The sequence below is a fragment of the Myxocyprinus asiaticus genome, chromosome 24 (assembly GCF_019703515.2).
Source record: "Myxocyprinus asiaticus isolate MX2 ecotype Aquarium Trade chromosome 24, UBuf_Myxa_2, whole genome shotgun sequence".
NCBI lineage: Eukaryota > Metazoa > Chordata > Actinopteri > Cypriniformes > Catostomidae > Myxocyprinus > Myxocyprinus asiaticus.
In genome coordinates, this window is record NC_059367.1 from 7,381,304 (window position 1) to 7,402,887 (window position 21,584).

Genomic DNA, 21,584 nt, shown 5'->3' on the forward strand with positions numbered 1-21,584 from the left:
ATTTGGTTGTGGTTTTGACTTGGATACTTTAAACAGATACGTACAGATGACTAAGAGTTGCTAAGATTTAAGGTCTTTCTTTGACACTTTAATCCGGGGATGCACAAAATACTGGAAAATATCAGTGATCATTTTGGTATCGGTCAATATATACAGTTTTTTAAATGATTAAAAGAGCTAATAATTATTTATTTATTTATTTATTTTTTTTATCGTATCTGATTAGGCCAATTTGTTTTTCCAACTAAAACAGCACACTCTTTCCATTCTAGATTTCAAAAGTACAAAACCGATATCCATAATTTCTACTGTAAATTTAAAAAAGCATAGTTCTATAAAACTGGGAATAATATTGGATCACCAAAAATATAATAAGCATTTAGCGTATTGGCCAATTAAAATATCAGCGATCATTTTGGTATTCGGTATGTAAAATGTTTTGTTTATGATTGTTTTTTTGTTTTTTTTAACAATTAAAACAGTATACTCCAGATTTCAAAAGGCACTAAACCAATATCATCATTTCGACTGTTAATTTTGATGTTTAGATAACCAATTTTACATATAAAATTTAATAAGATTATATTTTAAACATATAAGATCAAACATTGTTTTTTAAACAAACTAATAAAATAGCATAAAGAACATAAAATTGTATCAGCCATAATGTAAAAAATATTTACGTTTAATGTATTGGCCAATATTAACATATTAGAGAATATCACAAAATATCGGCGATGATACCAATATAGATTGTTTTTAAACAAACAAGCTAATACAATTTTTACTAGCCTTTTTTTTAAAAATCACATCAGTCTGACTAGGCTGTTTTTTCCCCAATTTAATCAGCGTACTCTTTCTATCGCAGATTTTAAAAGGTACTAAACCGATATTCTTGATTTATACTGTAAATTCTAATCTTTAGATAACTGATTTTACTAGAAGCATGTAACATTTAAGATTTAACACCATTTTAAAAAACTAGTAAAAACAGTTTAGTTTTATAATATTGGACATAACATTGTATCGGTGTATTGGCCAATATATACACATATCAGAAAATATCAGTGATCGCTGGTTAGCTGTTTTTTTTTTTTTTTTTTTTTCAGAATTAAAACAGTATACACCAGATTTAAATTCTGATGTTTAGATAACTGATTTTTACATAAAATTTAAGATTAAAAACGGTTTTAAAAACATAGTAATTTTTTTTTTATAGTTTTATAATATTGGACATAATATTGTTTAAGCCATAATATAAAAATAATTAGCATATAAATAAAAAAAAAAATAGAATTTTTTCATTATCTTATTGGTCATGTATCAGCATTTCTGTATATTTTGGCCAGTTTTCACATGTAAAAGTCTAGATTGAATGCTGTTAAAATATCAGTATCATCAGATATTGTGTTTGATTTTTTTTTTAACACTAGTCTGATTAGGCTTATTGAAAAATATATTTTTTTCCAATTCAAACTGTACTCTCTTTTTTACTGGTTTCAAAATTAGCATGTATGTGTGTGTGTGTGTTCAGGCCTGTGTCCAAAACCTACAGCCAAGCAAAAACCAAATTAATCAAGAAATATATTTTACATCACCTGTGCTTGCGCATTATCAGTTGCGAAAGATGAATACTGGCAGCTGCAGTGATGGTCTAACTTTAGCAGCCGCTACAGTGATACGCAGACAGATCCAGAGACCTCCGCATGAACGAGCAGAGTCAGACCACCCCTCCCTCCATGTCTCTCCTACTTTTCACTCATCCTTCCTGCTTCTTTCTGGAGATAAGACCTAGTTCCAGGTGCCTGCCTTCGACACGCAGTGCGAAAAAATCCGCTTACCCCCCTTCGTGCTGCTGAAGTCCTCAGATATGAGTTCCACAATTCCACAATTCAAACATTGAGCCAGTGTAGTTCTCTTAGGCCCAGCAAAATAAAGAAGTATTCTCCCCCAAAAGAAAACCGATACTGGCCGAAAGTGCAGCCTACCTATGCTGGGGAAGTTACTTTGAAACTGTGATCTCCCAAACAAGCTACTCATAATTTAAAGTACTTAAAGGTACTTTAAGAACAATTCTGTTATCATTTACTCACCCTTGTGTTGTTCCAAACCCGTATGACTTACTTTCTTCCATGGAACACAAAGTCTACGATGACAGAATTTTCATTTATGGATGAGGTATAGTTTCTTTAGTCTAGTTTCTCTAGTTTCCCTCTTTCTTAAAAACAGAGTGTATATTTAGCATTGGGAATTCAGTATCTGGAAACCAAGGCGAGGTTCCACACTTTACCTTAAAAACACAGTTCATTCTGGCTGCACTGTGACCAATGCATTTGGAAGCTGAAAATTCAGCACAAAGAATACAGAATGAAATATTTCTGGCAAACCCATCTACTATTTTCATGTCTGCGCCTTTGAAAGGAAAAGGGGTTTCCGTCAAAAATTGACGTTAAATCTGACACGGCGAGATGGTTTGTTTAGTCTGTGGGTTATTTAGTGAATTGTTTTCTCTTGGCTTGCTAAAGCATATTTACATCTGAACGTGGTCCTGTTTGCTGTTCAAATAAAGGCTGTACCGTGGTCATCCAAGATGGAATTGGATGAGGCTGCTGTCGGGCGAGGGGGCACAGTGGAGTGACGCGTCTTTCCGCCATCTGTCTCTTCCAGTTAGTTTACAGCCTCGGATTTGATCCCTTGAGTTGGCCAAAGCTAATTACCTTGGACAAACCATATCCACATCTAAATACTCACAGCGGATTGCTTTCCATTATTGGCTTGCTAGACAGGCAGAAAAGCTTCTATCAACATAGGGGGACAGAGAGAAGCGTAAACAACCAGATCTCAAAACCGCACACACAGAGGCCGGAAAGGCCAAAATACTGTCGTAGTGACCTAAGCCACAGCTGAGACCCACCACAGTCATCATATATTCAGTGTTCCCACAACTTTCAACCAATGCTTTCCTATGATATTTCAATTACTTTAAGTCGTTCATTATTACTGGACAAGTATTTAAACATTTTACAATAAGGTTCCATATGTTAACATTAGTTAATGTATTAGTATCATCAACTAAGCTAATGAAAAAACATTTATTACTTATTGTTAATTATATCAGTAACAGTTTACAATTAAAGGTGCTGTAAGCAATTTTTCATGGAAAGATATACAACATTTTTTACTACTTTCTGAAAGATATTAATGACATAAATGTACTAAGATATCTCACCGGTCTCTGTGACAGCACTAGACTCTGTAAACAGCAAACTATGAGAGCGCGATGATCGACAAGCAGAAAGTGTCAGAGACCACGGTCCGCGGACACATTTTTGTTTGTTGTTCACAGAGTCTAGAGCTGTCACAGAGACTGGTGAGATATCTCATGACACTTATTTCATTCATATCTTTGAAGGAAGATTTTTTTGCATGCCTTTCCATGAAAAAAATCGCTTACAGCACCTTTAAGTTGTATTTGTTAACATAAGTAATTAGTTAGCATTAACTAACCACGAACAATACTTTTACAGCACTTATTAATCTTGGTTAATGTTAATTTCAACATCTACTTACTAATACATTTAAATATAATTTAAATTAAAAAATGTAATATGTTAACATTAGTTAATGCATTATAAACTAACAATGAACAATTGTGATTTGAAAAATTAACGTTAGAAAACATTAATATATGCTGTTAAAAAATACTGTACATTATTAATTAATGATACCTAATGCATTTACTAATGTTAACAAATAGAACCTTATTGTAAAGTGTTACCATTACACACTATATATTGTCTTGGTTTATGTTCATTTAAAAATAAAACCTATTATTGTTCATTTTTATTTCATGTTAGTTCATTATGCATTAACAATTTGTACCTAAAAACATCAAAATTTAACATTAATCAAATAAATACTGTTCAAGTATTGTTCATTGCTAGCTCATGTTTATCGCTGAACAGCTGAAATCCACCTCCGGTTTGCGGTTCTGTTGGTGTTGGTGTTGGTGTTGCGAAAATGACCATCTGACTGCTCATTATCCAGCTTATTACAAGTCTACTTGCCAAATAAATAAGTAAATGGACATGAAACATTGATTTGCATTGAAATTATGTTATTATGTGAGAAGAAAGAAATCGCTGAATAACTGATTACCACCACTGGTCTGCGTCGGAGTTCTGGTCGTGTTTATTTTGCGGAAATGATTGTCTGACTGCTCATTATCAAGCTTATTACAAGACTACTTGCCAAATAAAATAAATAAATGGATATGCAATATTAATATGAGTTGAAATGATTTTATTAGCTTACTTATAGAGATCGCAGAATGATAGTAGGAATCGCAGTAGGAAAAATGACTCGCCATACCCGGTAGGGCTGGGAAAAAAAAAACCCAGATTGTTACAAATAGCGATTCTTGAGCGAAATGATTTTAAAATCGTCTCCCTGATGAAAAATCTATTTTTTTATTTAATAATAAAAAAAAATACATGTTTATCTTAATGCCGCAATGATAAATAGATAAAAAAATAAGAAGCTTTATTTGTGCAGAGCTCCAAATACTAAACTACGTTTAGTATTTAATGCACCGCTGCTCACATTAATGCACCGTTTGTTCACTGTCGGACGTCAAAATCCTCTGCTGTGATCAATGTTCCTGTTATGCTTAATCCAAAAGTTTATTTGAGAGGTGTTGTGGAGAGTATTTGTCAGAAGTCACTGCAGATTCTCTCCGCCACTTCATTAATAAATAGTTTAGCTGTAAAAAGGCTTATCAAACTGTTGGATGGCGTAAACTACGTTGCGCCTCCGCAATATTTATAATCTAACAGCCAGGGTATTCACGCGCATTGGCGGGTAATTTTGCACATTTCCCTGCCACTGTCATCAAGAAATGCCGCTAGACACAAGGACCCGTCCTTGAGGGAACACATCCAATTATATTTTGAAGAACAGTTGAAAGAAATACCGGCGATGTGCATGTCTGATTTGCTTCTTTGTTCAGAAGTTCAACTGCGCTTTGGTGCCAATGCGCACTGTGCTATCATATCTGGCGGAAAACGCGCAAATGGTGAGTTCTCACTTTTTTTCCTCTGTCAGTCATCTGGGAACAGTTTGTAAGAATAGTGTTGTCTTTGAGAACGCTGCATAGGATCTCAGACTATCTCAGGATGCATATGCAAATAACATGCAATGACATTGGGAATACAGGTGAATTGTCATGTGTGTCATAATTCAGTACATCCTCAGAAATGGTTCTTAAACAATTTACTCTTTAGCCTCCATTTGTATGTTGCAAAATTATCATTATGATAATAGTTTTAGCCTATGGTAATATGTGTTATGTTTTATATTCTAAAATAACAAAATTAGTTTGATAAGTTAAAATGATATATGTATATATTTATATGTTGAATACAAATGGACGCACAGACTGGTTGACTGGTAGTTTTAAATTGATAGTTTTGCACATCCCTACCTTTTACCTGCAAGTTATATATTACGGAGTGAAACAATTGTCATTTCAGACACAACTGTTCTTCAATAGACATTTCTTTCTGAGATAAAGGAGTTAACAAAGTTTATTTTTATCTAAGAAGTTTTTATAATCAAAACATCAAATTGCAATACTTACAGAATCGCAATATCACAATACATATCGAATCGTCTAGGAAATATTGTTGTAATATCGAATCGGGAGGTCTGTGGCAATTCGGCAACCGGTCTGACATGTCTTAATACCTGGATGAGCGATTGTTACTCAGAAATATCAGACCACTAGATGGCACCATTGACCAATCAGAAAAAGGTATTCCAGAGACCCGTGTAATAACTAATGTTAAAGCACAGAACCTTTTGTAAAGTGTTACAAAATCATTTTATAGAGATTCTACTCACAAAGAGGAATTTCTGGATGAAATATTTCAGAGCTGAGCATAACTTGAATTGAAAAATTTCATGATTTTTCCTTGACAAAGATTTCAATAATTTCATAATTTTTTCCAGGCCAGAAAACCCCAATTTCAAAAACTCCCGGATATTTCCAAGGTTTTCTAATATCCATCTATAAACTCTGTGGTGCTTTTTGTTAAATGTAAAAAAAACCTTCATTCTTAGCACTTTCCACAAAAAATATTCCACTAAACAGGACATCAAAGTAAATCTTAACCTGCGTAAACAAACAAAACAATATGCAACTTCTCGCCCATAAACAAAAGTCTTACAAATGTTTAAAGCATTCCTCATATGACATTGAGCGAGTGCTCCTGTTGTCTCAACTTTAGCAGGTTTGTGGTCCTTTTAGCAGTTGTGACCAATGGGAACTGAATTGGGCTAGTGACGGAGAGAACAAGTGTAGTGTATGTGCGTTTGGTGTGTGATCGTACCACGCAGGTCAACCACAGAGCTCTCCTTTGTGAAAATCTTTATTAAATAACTGGTCTCAAATCATGTGACAAATAGACTATTTGCAAGGGGAGTTTTTGGAGACCTCCTCTGCTTATCTATTTAGCAGTACAGAGTGTGCATTCAGCAGACTAAAGAGTAACACTATCTTAAATCAGGCGGCTTGTTTGTAAGAGACATTTACGCTCAGACTGGCCGATGCTAGCTTGCCAAAACCACAACAGTCACTCTTGGTTTAACCTTATAGCGTAAAGCCTACAAACACTCTAAAGCTGAATTAATAAACAAAATGAGTATATCTGAACTACTCCTAAAGACAACATGAAACAAATTTAACTATTTAAAGGGATAGCTCACCCCAAAATCACCCTCATGTTGAGTAAATGACAGAATTTTTTTTGGGTGAACTATCCCTTTAATAACCAAGTCTCTTCCTCCTCACACCAAATATGGATTTAAACCTATACAGTGACATGCCACTGGGTTTATTAGCCGTTTTAATGTGTCTGTAGTTAGAAAACAGGGTCATTTCCTTCTGGGCAGCAGCAATGAAATAAATGGCATGGAGGTTGCCGGTAGCTTGAGGAGAGGAAACAAATGGCAAATCTTATGGCTCATTTTCAGCGCGCAGCTCCAAGGTTAGCTCTAGCGCAGTGGTGAGGCCAGGCGGAAATTGAGAGACGCGCAGGATGGGAACGGAATGATAAAAAGCGCCGAGCTGCTACCAGGCAGACTGCGGATGACTGAAACATGACACATTATTTTCTGTCAAACTTTGGGCGGGTAGGGGAGAAAAAATGGTTCAGTGTGCTCCCATGGGGTCTGCCTGTATGGTAGAGAAAGACAAGGGAAACACATCCACACACACCAGTTCATGAATGATCTAGAACCTTTCCACGCATTTCCACTGCAGAAACGGCGGTTCTGGGCCAGAAAAATCAGTTCTGCAAGTGGCACCAAAAACCTGCTGGTCATAATAGAGTAGGGTTATAAATGTTTTGAATTTTAAATTCAATGTTTATTTCTGTCATTTTCAAATTAATCTGGTTTTTGCCATAAACATTTTCAAGGCTGTCTAGTTTTATCTGCATTATCGTATTTTATTATAGTTACTTTTGGAGTAATGTTTTTTAGCTTGGTTTCCTAATTTTTCTAATTGTGTTATTTTTCCATTTCATTTTCGTTCACGATAAAAACACTCTTTCATTAATGGGGGGTCATTATCTGTTTCTCCCAAACAGATGAGGTTTTTCAGGTTAATGTTCTATTGTGTCATAATTGTAGTTGGTTATATAATGCAATCGTTAAATTGTAAAGTTCAATGCTACAGTAGCACAGTGTGATGAAAAATATATGTTTATAAACTGATAATCTGCCATTTTACTCATGATTTGTGTGAATAAATCATTGTCCTCTAATTAATCATTAATAATTGTTAATTTCACCAGGAAACTGCCGCGATATGTACAACGAGACACGTAAAAATCCTCTTGCTAAAATGTAGGTATAGTTACATGTTTCTATGAGACCAGGTAGAACACAAAATAATTAGACCGCACAAAACTAGATCACTCCCATTATAATCAGCGAAGCAGTCTAGAAATGTGGTTTTGCAACACGCATTCAGTCAACGGCCATCCTGTTCCAACGTATGCTGTGCTGCACAGCGGCACCAACCACTGGCAAAGCACCATTTTGGTGGAAAAGAGACTTTCCTGCAGACGGTCCAAGACAGGTGCTTTAGAGCTGCCCTTCTAAACACCTAGCTTCCCTTTATGAGACGCGTCTGTCTTGACCTTTAATGAAATTATCAAGTCTCCCATTAAATTATGACACAAAGCGGCGAGATAAGCACTGCAGCAGCACAGCAGGTGGCCCTGAAAGGCCTAATCCAACAATACTACACATATAAGCGCTTATGTTCATTAGCTTGTACCTGCGACAGCCAGGGCGGGAGGTAAAGTGATTACTGCGAATGTCAGGACATACACATGGCCAAAAAAACACTCACAGCATCAAGTGGTTAGACAAAGGAGATGTTATGTAGAATGCTACCCTCAGTCACAATTCACTTTCATTATATACAAAAAAAGATGCCATGAAAGTAAATGGTGACTGAACATTCTGCCTAACATCTCATTTTGTGTTCCATGGAAGAAAGTTACTCATATGGGTTTGGAAAATCAAGAGGGTGAGTAAATAATGACAGAATTTTCATTTTTGGGAGAACTATCTCTTTATGTTTCCATTACGTACTCTGAACCAAAATTCCCTCGTAAATCACATAAAGATCAAAGGCAGCCATGTTAGAAAACCTGTATTTTAAGGTTCTTCACACATTTGGATGTGATCTTGTACAGTATCATTATAATGCCAGGCACAATTACAGTGTACCAGTGACTCAGCAGCATCCAAATCCACACAGCTGAACTTGGCCGAATGGGGCCTTACGATTATTGGTCTATAAGACAGAATCACGTAAAATGTCAAAATTAAACTGTTCCATCCAATGACAATTTCAATGATATTTTAGCCACGTAAAATGATCATTAATTAGATGTCTGCACCTCAAAGCCAGAACAAAACAATAGCAAAAATGTTTACCTTTGTGCTGTAAAAGTATATTTTAAAATTATATTACTTGGCAGAAGAACTGTTTATTCTGATTAATTAAATGTTACTATTTCACACACACACACACAGTATATATTTATGATTTTTCCACGGTAAAGGGGGTTTTATACAGTCTGCTTTTTTGTGGCTTATTGCTTTAATAAACCTTATTTCTTCGGTTGAACACAAACAAAGATTAAATAATATTTCAGCTCTGTAGGTCCATACAATGCAAGTGAATGGTGGCCAGAACTTTGAAGCACGGAAAAGCAAATAACGACAGCATAAAAGTAATCCATAAAACTCCAGTGGTTTAATCCATGTCTTCTGAAGCAATCCAATCTGTTTTGGGTAAGAACAGACCAAAATGTAACTCCTTTTTCACTTTACATCTTGCCATTGCAGTCTCTAGGCACGATCATGATTTCAAGCTCGATTACACTTCCTAGGAATGACGCATGCGCAGAGTGCTAGGAAGTGTAATCGAGCTTGAAATCAGGATCGCCAAGTAGATTGCTGATGTCAAGATTTACAAAGGAGTGAAAATACACCTTCAGATCAAAAGATTTTTAAGATCACGAGAAACATTTCAGTCAAGTGTTTCAAAACTTTTGACCAGTAGTGTATATTCGCCTAAAGATCAGCTAACTGTACATTATCCCTTTCAAAATCCCTATAGAACTTTCTAAAGCTCCCTATCAGTATTTATTAACTGATGGTTTGCTAAATGCTTGTAAATATACCATTAAGCTGCAACAAATATGTACTATCAGTAAATTCAGCAATTACACAGACTGTCCAAACAGCACAACATGAGAGCTTAGTGGTATCAAATGTCCTGCTGGATATCATCTACCAGCCCCTGTATGTCATTGCTCCACTGTGGAAACCAACACATCAGATTCTCAGGTAGAAATCAGTCGTCTAATTAAAGGAGTAGAGCAGAAAAGCCCAGCAAGTGTCCAACTTCAACGGCTTGAGCCGCTCATTTGCGCCATCGCTCTTAATGATGCGGGTCGAGCGTTGATCAAGTGTCCTGCTAGATATCATCTACCGGCCCCTGTATGTCATTGCTCCACTGTGGAGACCAACATATCAGTTTCTCAGGTAGAAATCAGTCATCTAATTAAAGGAGTAGAGCAGAAAAGCCCAGCAAGACTCCAACTTCAATGGCTTGAGCCGCTCACTTGCGCCATCGCTCTTAATGATGAGGGTCGAGCATTGATCAAGGAGCTTCTTATCAACTCGTTGTAATGTGTCCCAGGTTGACACTCCTGCAGTGCAGCTCGGCCCGAGATACAAACGCATCCTTCCTCGCCTTGTTCTGTGACAGCGGATTTACAGCAAACAGATTTAGCCGTGATCAAACGTGGCTGAGGGCCGAAGCTGCTCGTAAATCAGCCTCCCGGCCATTTCCACGCCCGCGCTCCGCTCGCCGCGAGCTGATTTATACCACTAAATTAGCTCCAATTTCCAGTCCAATCACTGTGTGATTTGAACAGAGCAAAAATCAGGCACAAAATGGCAGATCAAGTGGTTAGCTTTGAACTCTTGTGTGAGTCTATTACACAAGTTTGAGTTTAACTATGTTCTTTGGTAACTGTGGGCTAGAAATAAAAAGAAAAAAAACTAGTAGTATACTTTTTGACACTTAATAGTCAAAATAGTCACTTGATAGTCAACCCAAATAATTTACTCAGCCTCATGTTGTTCCAAACTCCTATAACTTCTTTCATAGAACCCAAAAGGAGATGTTAGGCAGAGTTACAGCCTCCGTCACAATTTACTTTCATTGTGCAATGCCATTCATGCATATTTAAGAGTGGCTTAAGTGTTCAAATTCTTTTTGAGGCCACTGTACAAGTGAACATGATGAAATATAAAAGCTGAATAACAAAAAAATGCAGGTGATGGAAAAAGAAATTAAAATAGTTCCAGCTCATGCGTGATTATGAGGATTAGAGTGACTCAGTTGATCTTCTTCAAAAGAAACCTCTTTTATTGTCTGTGGCACACTTGCTGGTGAAGCACAGGGATTTGACGCTTTTTAAAAGGCATTCATCAATTTGAACACTGCGACAGGGAAACCAATCTGCCGGATTCAATCGTGTATCATACGTCTACGGCTGGGTGCAGAATGAGAGTTTCTACCCTGCCATATTTGTCTTTATAAAACACAAATATGATAACGTCAGATCACACCAGCATATGTAACATGATCTGTTTCTTCATATAAAAACTGCTGAATGGCTATGTTTAGAATAGATTACTAACACATACTGCTCTTAACATTTCTGCAGTTTTTAGCATTTATACTGTGCAGTATGCACAACACAGTATAACTTTTCTGAATGCATAGATACATGGATGGCCTTTTGCATTTGCCAAAATGCATAGTATACAACAGAGCACACTACGTGAAATACTGTATCCTGCAATGCAATGCACTTGACTTGACCTTATATTTCCAACATCTTCATTAAGATTTATTATTCAATTGGAATGCTAAAATTCAAAACAACCACAGAAACACTAGTAATCGGTTTGACAACGATATTCACACTTTTCTACTTGGTTATCGGTTTTGTAATATCAGGTCCACTGATAAATCTAAAGAAATTCATTGTTTGACTGGACTGCCAAAATGCAAAAAAAACAAAAACAAAAAAACAATAATAAGTTTGACTAATAATTTTTACCGATTTTCACACTTTTCTACTCGGCTATCGGTTCTGTAATATCGGGTCCATCAATAAATCCAAAGAAATTAATTGTTTGATTGGACTGCCAAAATGCAAAATAACCAGAGAAAGACCAATAATCGGTATAACTAATAATTTTTTACCAATATTCTCACTTTTTTACTAAATCAGTTATCGGTTCTGTAATAATGAGTCTATTGATAAATCCAAAGAATAGCCTCCAATCTAAATAGAATTAAACATCTAAACAAAATTTCTAAACAATCATTCCTGCATATCAGTTATTAGACACAAACCTACAAATAATCAGCATTGGTATCGGTAAAAAAAAAAACAAAACAAAAAAACAATATCGGTCAATGTCTTTTTTTTCTCGTTTCCATTTCAAAGATGATAACTGGACGCCACTCGTTAAATTACACATGCACTGTAATAAGGTAATGTACCACTTTTTAAATAATTTATCATGAAATAATGTCTATTGTTCCACTTACTATATTTAAAAAAAAAGTGTACACTACACTGGCTATGTTTGGAAATGAATACTAGCATACTGCTTACTGCATACAGTGCATTATACAATGACTTCCTATTCTTGTAACTACAGGAAACACGGGGTTGAGGGGATGCGGAGGTCAGCTCAGGATGGGTTGTTTTGAAGATATACTACAGCTACCTTGAGATCCTTTCAGCTGTTTAACAGACGACACAATAAACCAACATAAAAGCACCTGATTAGGGATTCAATGGCAGCCACGTACAACCATTTGGGAGCATACCGAAATTATATACAGAGGTAGGAAGAACACATTTTTATCCACAATGCTTCCTCGGCAGAAGCATTCCATAAAAAAAATAAATAAAAAAAAACAAGACAACCTTGGGTTTATTTCCCAGTGGTCAGATTATCTCGTGCCGCACCACCTCTACTGTTCAGGCTGCACAATCCTCTTGCAGCACTGCTGCTTTGTGACCAGCATGTGAACAGCTCAGGTGAGGGTGAAAATAGCGGGCTATATTTATTTTCATTTGCCTTTGCAATTGCTGCTAAATATCAAGGCAGCAGGAAATGGAACAAGACTACCGGTTTAAGCACTTGCTTGTAAAAGTACAATGGGAGGGATGGAATTCCTTGTAGACTAGACATAGATTATTGCAATCGAAAAGCTGCAGGCGACAATCCTGTGCTGTCTCTTTCGTATGGGTATGATCATGTAAAACTAGATTTTTACATTTTTATGAAGAAAATGGTCATAAGAGTGGTGCTTGCCCATGCAAATATAACTGTCAGGATGCTAGGGTTGTTGCCAGGCCACTGCTATATGGTTAAAAAGGTGTTCTGTGTTGCGGTTGCTAGGGTGTCAAAAGAGCCCACCACGGTATATACTGAACACAATTTTGCGTGTGTCTGGCTGTTTTTCATTTCCCTATGTAAACATGTGATAGATGGACATCTTTGACCATTGCACCATGTCTCGCTTTTTTTTTTTCAGCACTTCGCACAGGAGCGCCATGTTGTTAGATGTCGTGTCAATATAAAAAACATTAACTTTTAAAAATGCATCCCAAGACACCTGTGTTCTATTCTATATTTATTGTGTTGCATCTAGGTTTTTTTAGCGTAAGAACACTGTCTGTATGATATTTTTGTCCTAAGATATCACTCTGGTCCCTCCATCAAAGTGATTATTTCGCTCATTTCACCAGGTGAAAATCATACTGTACATCTGATTGCTTAGAAAAGCAATACTACACCTCTCCTCAATAAGCTGTATGATTTGAGGTATCATTCTTATCCGTAGCACAAACAACGTTTAATACTTAGTATTACCAAATATGAGAAATAGTAATAGTGAAATTGCGAGTATGAATTAGAGCTCTGTAAAATGTGTCCTTTTACAGATAGGACAATTCAGAGAAACTATCATGTAACGAAACTCTCCAGTATTTTGAGTCCTGCATTCAAAACTACATCTCGACTGACTCGACTCGCAGCTAACTGGGGACAGGAAGCACTAAAGACTCTTGAGTGATTTCCGTACAGCCTGAGAAAAGCCGCTTGCCGTCTTTCTTCTCCTGCCAAAACAAACAAGCCATTGCGAGGGGAGATATGGGACAATTACCCAGCCTCCTCCTGCTTTCACTTCACCACATTATAGCAGGTAGACTAACACTCTGAAAAACCAATGTACACAATCACCTCAACAGTCCTTTCCTAGACTGTTAAGAGAGAGGTAAATTAAGTTTCTTGTGGCTAAATGAGTTATAATTTAAATATCTACTAGGGCTGCACGATACACAGTTGTGCTCAAAAGTTTGCATACCCTGGCAGAAATTGTGAAATTTTGGCATCGATTTTGACAATATGACTGATCATGCAAAAAAACTGTCTTTTATTTAAGGATAGTGATCATATAAGCCATTTATCATCACATAGTTGTTTGGCTCCTTTTTAAATCATAATGATAACAGAAATCACCCAAATGGCCCTGATCAAAAGTTTACATACCCTTGAATGTTTGATCTTGTTCCAGACACACAAGGTGACACACACAGATTTAAATGGCAATTAAAGGTTAATTTCCCACACCTGTGGCTTTTTAAATTGCAATTAGTGTCTGTGTGTAATTATTCAGTGAGTTTGTTAGCTCTCACTTGGATGCACTGAGCAGGCTAGATACTGAGCCATGGGGAGCAGAAAAGAACTGTCAAAAGACCTGCATAACAAGGTAATGGAACTTTATAAATATGGAAAATGATATAAAAAGATATCCAAAGCCTTGAAAATGCCAGTCAGTACTGTTCAATCACTTATTAAGAAGTGGGAAATTCAGGGATCTCTTGATACCAAGCCAAGGTCAGGTAGACCAAGAAAGATTTCAGCCACAACTGCCAGAAGAATTGTTTGGGATACAAAGAAAAACCCACAGGTAACCTCAGGAGAAATACAGGCTGCTCTGGAAAAAGACGGTGTGGTTGTTTCAAGGAGCACAATACAAGGATACTTGAACAAAAATGAGCTGCATGGTCGAGTTGCCAGAAAGAAGCCTTTACTGTGCCAATGCCACAAATGACAACACCTTGACACACCTCACAGCTTCTGGCACACTGTAATTTGGAGTGACGAGACCAAAATAGAGCTTTATGGTCACAACCATAAGTGCTATGTTTGGAGAGGGGTCAACAAGGCCTATAATGAAAAGAATACCATCCCCACTGTGAAGCATGATGGTGGCTCACTGATGTTTTGGGGGTGTGTGAGCTCTAAAGGCATGGGGAGTCTTGTGAAAATTGATGGCAAGATGAATGCAGCATGTTATCAGAAAATACTGGCAGACAATTTGCATTCTTCTGCACGAAAGCTGCACATGGGACGCTCTTGGACTTTCCAGCACGACAATGACCCTAAGCACAAGGCCAAGTTGACCCTCCAGTGGTTACAGCAGAAAAAGGTGAAGGTTCTGGAGTGGCCAATACAGTCTCCTGACCTTAATATCATCGAGCCACTCTGGGGAGATCTCAAACGTGCGGTTCATGCAAGATGACCAAAGACTTTGCATGACCTGGAGGCATTTTGCCAAGACGAATGGGCAGCTATACCACCTGCAAGAATTTGGGGCCTCATAGACAACTATTACAAAAGACTGCACGCTGTCATTGATGCTAAAGGGGACAATACACAGTATTAAGAACTAAGGGTATGAAGACATCATCTATGAAGGGTATGAAGGGGTCATTTCATTTTTTTCTTTGTTGCCATGTTTTGTTTTATGATTGTGCCATTCTGTTATAACCTACAGTTGAATACGAATCCCATAAGAAATAAAAGAAATGTGTTTTGCCTGCTCACTCATGTTTTCTTTAAAAATGGTACATATATTACCAATTCTCCAAGGGTATGCAAACTTTTGAGCACAACTGTATCTAATTTATCTAAACATCACAAATGTACATACCACAATATGCATTTTGCAAGGGCTTGTGATAACGGAATGATTTTAATACAGTAACATTCAAGGTGATGCAGATAGCTGAGAATAAACTGGGCACACAATTGTCACTTGGTGTGTATGCGTGCAGTATGCATAGGCACTGGCTCAAATGATGGAGCATGTCACAATTTGTGCATATGTAGCTGTCACTCTGTGTAGTGTGCAGATAATAATGAGACCAGACACCAAACTCAAACTTGGCTTGTGGTCTATGTGGATATATCAAAGGATGGGTATCAATTAATGGATTGCACGGTGAAATCATTCCTCTCAGTCTCAAGTTCAGCGCAGACTAAGAACAGGCATGTTAAACAAAAGCAGAAAGCGAATGTCTACGGCAATCGCTTCTGGACATCATTTTTCAAAATAAAGAGTCCCACATTGAACTAATTTAAAATAAAAGTAAAAATAGAATGAGTAAAACTAAATATTTTACAACACAGACTATTTTAGGATACCCCACAATATGGTGAAATTAACTTTATATTCATATGATTTTTACCAACAAAAAAAATAAAATAATTGAAGATGAATTGTAATATCCGCTACATAGCTAACAGTAAAACTGTACATATTATATGCAGTCTTTATTTAATTTGGAACAAAAAAACAACTATGTTTGTGATCTCTGGGATAGCTGTCCTTTGTTATTCTAATAAACTTCAGTTTCTTTGGGCAGTGGGCATTCCGCTGTTCTGCCCACTCGGAATTTCTAATCGCATATAGCATTTGCCAACAACTTATCGCATTTACTCTCCATATTGTGCAGCCCTATTATCTACTTACATTCCAATAGATTATGCATTAAAAACATCCTGAAAACTTGCTACTGTAAAATTGGAAATGTGCCATTAACACGTTTTTGCATCGCTCTGCACTATTTTTCAATTGATTTTATATGTAAAATCACATCTTGCGATTTTTTCACCATATCGAACAAGAGTGCCACGTTTTTTAGATGGTGTGTAAAAGTTAAAAAAACACTTAAACTTTTAAAAATGTGTCTTTAGACACCTGCATTCAGTTATTTTCGTTGCAGTGCATCTAGATGTTTTAGCGCAAGAATGTGTCCTGTCTGAACAGCCTCTAACACAATTAACATTAGTTACTGTAAATCATAAATTAATATGAGATCTCCTTCAAACAGTGTCTAAATTATTCGGAATATTTTGTCATTCTAATTTTACTGCATGTAATTGTTTGATGACAGTGGTGGCTGATACCAATTTTCCAGTTTTATTGTAGTGACTAGTAAATATGGAATTTCTTGGATACTATTGTTCAAACTAGTTTTTGAAAAAGTTTAAATTGTTAAGCTGTCTAACTATAAGGCTGAAATGTGTTACTTTTGGTTTCTGATTTGACTATATTTTTATACTTTTATCGCCAACTCAATATAGATACGGACAAATGAATGCGATTCTGTTACTAATATAGACAAAGGGAAGTTCACTCAAAAATAGCAATTCTGCATTTGTGTTCCACAGAGGAAAAAAACGTCATGAGTGTGAGTAAATGGTAAAAGCATTTTCATTTTTGGGAGAGCTTTCCCTTTAATGCTTTTTAGACAAATAAGTCTAATTCTTATTAGGAACTTCCAGCTTTCCCTGCACACAGACTAAACTGAACCACAGTTCCTCCATGGCTATTTTTTACATCTCCACCTCATACAGGAACAAACAGTACATGTATGAAATGATAACTACCAGCCTCTCTCAAATCCAAAGCAGGTTTCCACCTAACACCGACCAGATTCACACACAAACCGTTTAGCATTTCATCCTGATACAATGTTTAGTAGAAAAACAAACAATAAGATTTCCCCACACAGTGTGTTTATTGAGATTTGGGGTCAATATGAAGGCCATATGGATGTAGAGCATCTTTGCAACATCATATAATCCCAATAAACAAACAGAGCTGGTTATTATCAGTGAAACCATAAACGCTATTCTGCTTATTAACAATAGACAATCACACGACTACCAATGCCAGCCAAGCAGGAATATCAAAACATTGGTTCCAAGTCGATAGCCATTTAAAATAGATATGATAACAGTCTTTCTAGTGTAGTAGTTGTAACAAATCAATGCAGTACCCGAGTAATGTCTAACTGACAGGCGTCTGCTTTTGAACACTCCCATGCTCACAGGCTGTAAAAATGAATGCTCAAATGCACTTCTTGGTCAAAATGCCCATCTTGCTGAGAGAATCTTAAAATGTCAATAGTATTGGTATCATCTTCAGAATATGTTATAACAACCCCACAGCCAAGAACTTAAAATTCAATCTCTGGATATATCTGTGTTTCCAAACATTTTGCTCACAAGCAATTGCACCAAGGTTTTGAAGGTATACCAGAACATGTTCAAACACGCACCCCCGTAAAAAATCAGAACTGAAAACCAAACAGGATAGCTCCCACAAGACTGACCTCTGGTCCCCCATTCCAATACGAGAAAGGATGCGATCGTATTTATATTTTCCAGCTGGCTGCTTGGACGGCGAACACAAAAAACTGAAATATATTTCCTGCCCAATCCCCATCTACCTCATTTTAATTATGATGTCTGCTGAGAAAGAGCCAAGTCAGCTTCTTAGAACAATCTCTTCGGTCTCACTTCTAATTTAATTTCTTTAATGTGAGATTTCCTCAATGAACTGTAACTTAGAGCCACTGCAAATAAAACTCCCTCCGATGACCTAATATAGGGCACGTATTGAGGGGATGGTTGCAGAGTAATGTTAAACTTTAATGGTGACTGGGTTTTTGCTCACTTTCTCTCTTTTCATGCACATCTTTTACTATTTATGACCAATTAAAAAAACAAAAACGTGAGTTTACGGACTCCACCCTCACACTTTGGTTCCCTGGAGGTTTAATGTGCATATATGGGCCTATGAGTCGACTGACTGAGGCTGTTAGCTGCCATTTGAGGAACAAGGTTTGTAACTTCTGTGGAGTGCTATCTTAAACTCACCAGTGGGCATATTATTCTTTAAACATCCTCAGCTGTTGCCTGGTCTGGACAGGATGAGTCACAAGGTAGTGAGGTTTTTATTATGGTTTGCTGGTGGTCTGTGTGTGCGTGTTGTTGAAATGAAGCAAAAAAAGGTTGTATTAAATAGCTCAACCTTCCAATGTAGTATACGTGGAACGTTATGGTTAACGAAAACTTCAAGACCAATTGACTCTATAATCACACATTCGCAAGTCATGTAATTCCTTAATTTTACTACCTCTTACATTGCATTTATTTAATTTTTTTGATTGTTTGCGAATACCTCCGCACAATTGAGTGATCAGTGGAATTCGTAGCATATTTATTACCACATTTTTGCAGTCAGCCATACTAGGGCTGGGCGATAGGACGATCTAATCGGATATCGATGATGTCTTACAAAGATCGCGATGCCGATTGCAATGATCAACAATATTGGGTAATGGCAAAACCATGGATCTGGGAAGTCGGCAAATTTATTACACAGTGGCCAGGGTGTGAAACTGGCACCCGCCACCCGCAAAATGCGATTAGGCTGTATCCAGTTTGCAAGCTCCTCGTCCAAATGCAGGTATTTTATGCGAATGTAATTTTGCTCATTTCGCGCAACAGGCGGGCGACGTCTCGGAGTGACACATGACAAGAAATGCTGTTAGTCACAAAGACACGTGCTTGAAGAAACACACTTTAATATATTTTTAAGAACAGACAAAAGAAAAGCTGTCAGTGCTTGTGTTTGATTCGCTGTTTGTTCAGAGGTGTGCAGCACGAACCGGTCATGTGGAACACACGCATGTCGGCATGCAGTGTAAGCCTGTCTCATGGAACAAGTGCATGTTAAGAGTTTTCTCTGGTTCATTCATCTGAAAACTGTTTGCAAGAATAATGTAATCTATGAGAATGCTGCAAATGATCTCCAATCATCTCAGGAGGTGCTTTGAGTTTAGTTCGCTTTATTTCCACACTTTATTTCCTCGTGGAAATGTCTTTTGTTTATGTTTTTCATGTTTAAATAAATTAATTACATTTTTAAAGCAAAATCAATAACGCAAAAATGTAAACGATGTAATCGGATATCGCGCTGTTTTTTAAGGCGATTATCGATAAAATAATTTTGACATATCACCCAGCCATACACACAACCATGCAAATGTACATCCAAATGTAACCAATCTATATTCAGCAAATCTTCCCTATATCACTCCAGTGGAAATCAGTTCTGCAGTCAGACATAATTACTTACGAACTTAAGTACAACCATACATACAAACTTGCACTAATATCTACGCTAAAACTTATGCTCTACCATAAACCTAAGTTCAAATGTACGCTCAAACGGAAACGTATGCTCAAACAGAAACGTACGCTCAAACATATGCTCACACGTAAACGTACGCTCATAGAAAAAGTATTTGAGCAATTTGTATCCCTTTCACTATGGTGGTGGCATTTATAACAAAATTGCTACAACAGTTCTGCATGTGAACGTATGCTGAAATATACATGTACACTCCAACATACACTCAAACGCAAACTTACACTCAAGCGTAAATGTCAGGGTTCCCACTCTTTTCAAGGGACAAATTTCCAGGACATTTCCAGGACATTTTATGGGTGTACTATTTAAGCAAAAACACACTAGAGTTCATTATGTATATTGTGGTTTTTGAATGGTTATTTTTTTCTGAATTCATTACACACAATCATTTTGAAGTGTGCAGCACATTCAGGACAAATAATTAAGGGTGCACCGATCGATCGGCCACCGATCGAAATCTGCCAATATTCGTCTTAAATCCGTGATTGGCTGATAGTGCCTAGAATCAGGGTCGATCTTTTTTGCAGCACACAGGGAATCACACATACACTGCTAATTCACATGAATATGCCGTTTTGTTTTTAAAAATGTGTAAGAATTACATGTGTACGAATATTAAGTTGCCCATTTTCTAGAGTCATTACGGTAGTTATTCTGACTCGTTGCACAGTGAGCAGGAAGAGGATAAAGAGGCTGCTAATGGGTATAAAAACTTAAACAACAAATAAACATGCAAATACAAATCTGAGTACACGTGATGTAATGCAAGTCGTGACAATCAGACGCTGTGTGGAGCAATCATGAGCGCTTTTAGCTTTACTCTCTTTAACAGTGCTCTCTGTGTCAATCAAACATGCATGCTCTCCAGGTGCTTTCGATATCTCATTATCAGTCACTCATCCCAGCGCTATTCTGTGAGGATCCCAATTTAAATCAGATTAATGTTGGTCACAATACCACTAATAACAGATGTAACTGTTTAACCTTCAATAACGGCACCATGTCTTCATGCATTTGCTTAACAATTAGTGATTTTTGTTACAACAAGATGCCAAAGATAGATATTAATGATTTCTCACTGGAGTAGTTTTAGAGCTTCTAATGAATATATTTGTCTTATTTTTGAAAGTATCTCCGCTATGTGTGATGTTCTCATGGTTTTTGGTTGCCAGTATGTCACAATGACCTTTTGATATTGGCAAAATAACTATTCATAACTGTTTTCAATACAAATAAATGTTAGCAATTCACAATAAATGTCTTTTTAATGTAATTTTGGTAACACTTAATAAAAAGGTTTCATTTCTTTAAAATTAGTCATCGCATTAGGTACCATGAACAAACAATGAACAATATATTTTTACAGCATTTATTAATCAAATGTTAGTAAATAAAAATACAATTGTTCATTGTTAGTTCATGTTAATTCATAGTACATTAATGTGTATTAACTAATACAACTATTGATTTAAAAAATGTATTAGTTTATGTTGTAACTAACATTAAGTTTGTTAGTTCATGTTAACTGCAGTAATGTTGTTAAATAATG

The 21,584-nt window shown here is 36.6% G+C and overlaps 1 protein-coding gene across 1 annotated transcript in view; it reads right to left on the bottom strand.

Annotated features, from left to right (window-relative positions):
* Positions 1-21,584, bottom strand: part of plxna3 (plexin A3) — a 243,431-nt gene that overhangs the window by 191,791 nt on the left and 30,056 nt on the right. The gene's annotated exons all lie outside the window — the stretch shown is intronic.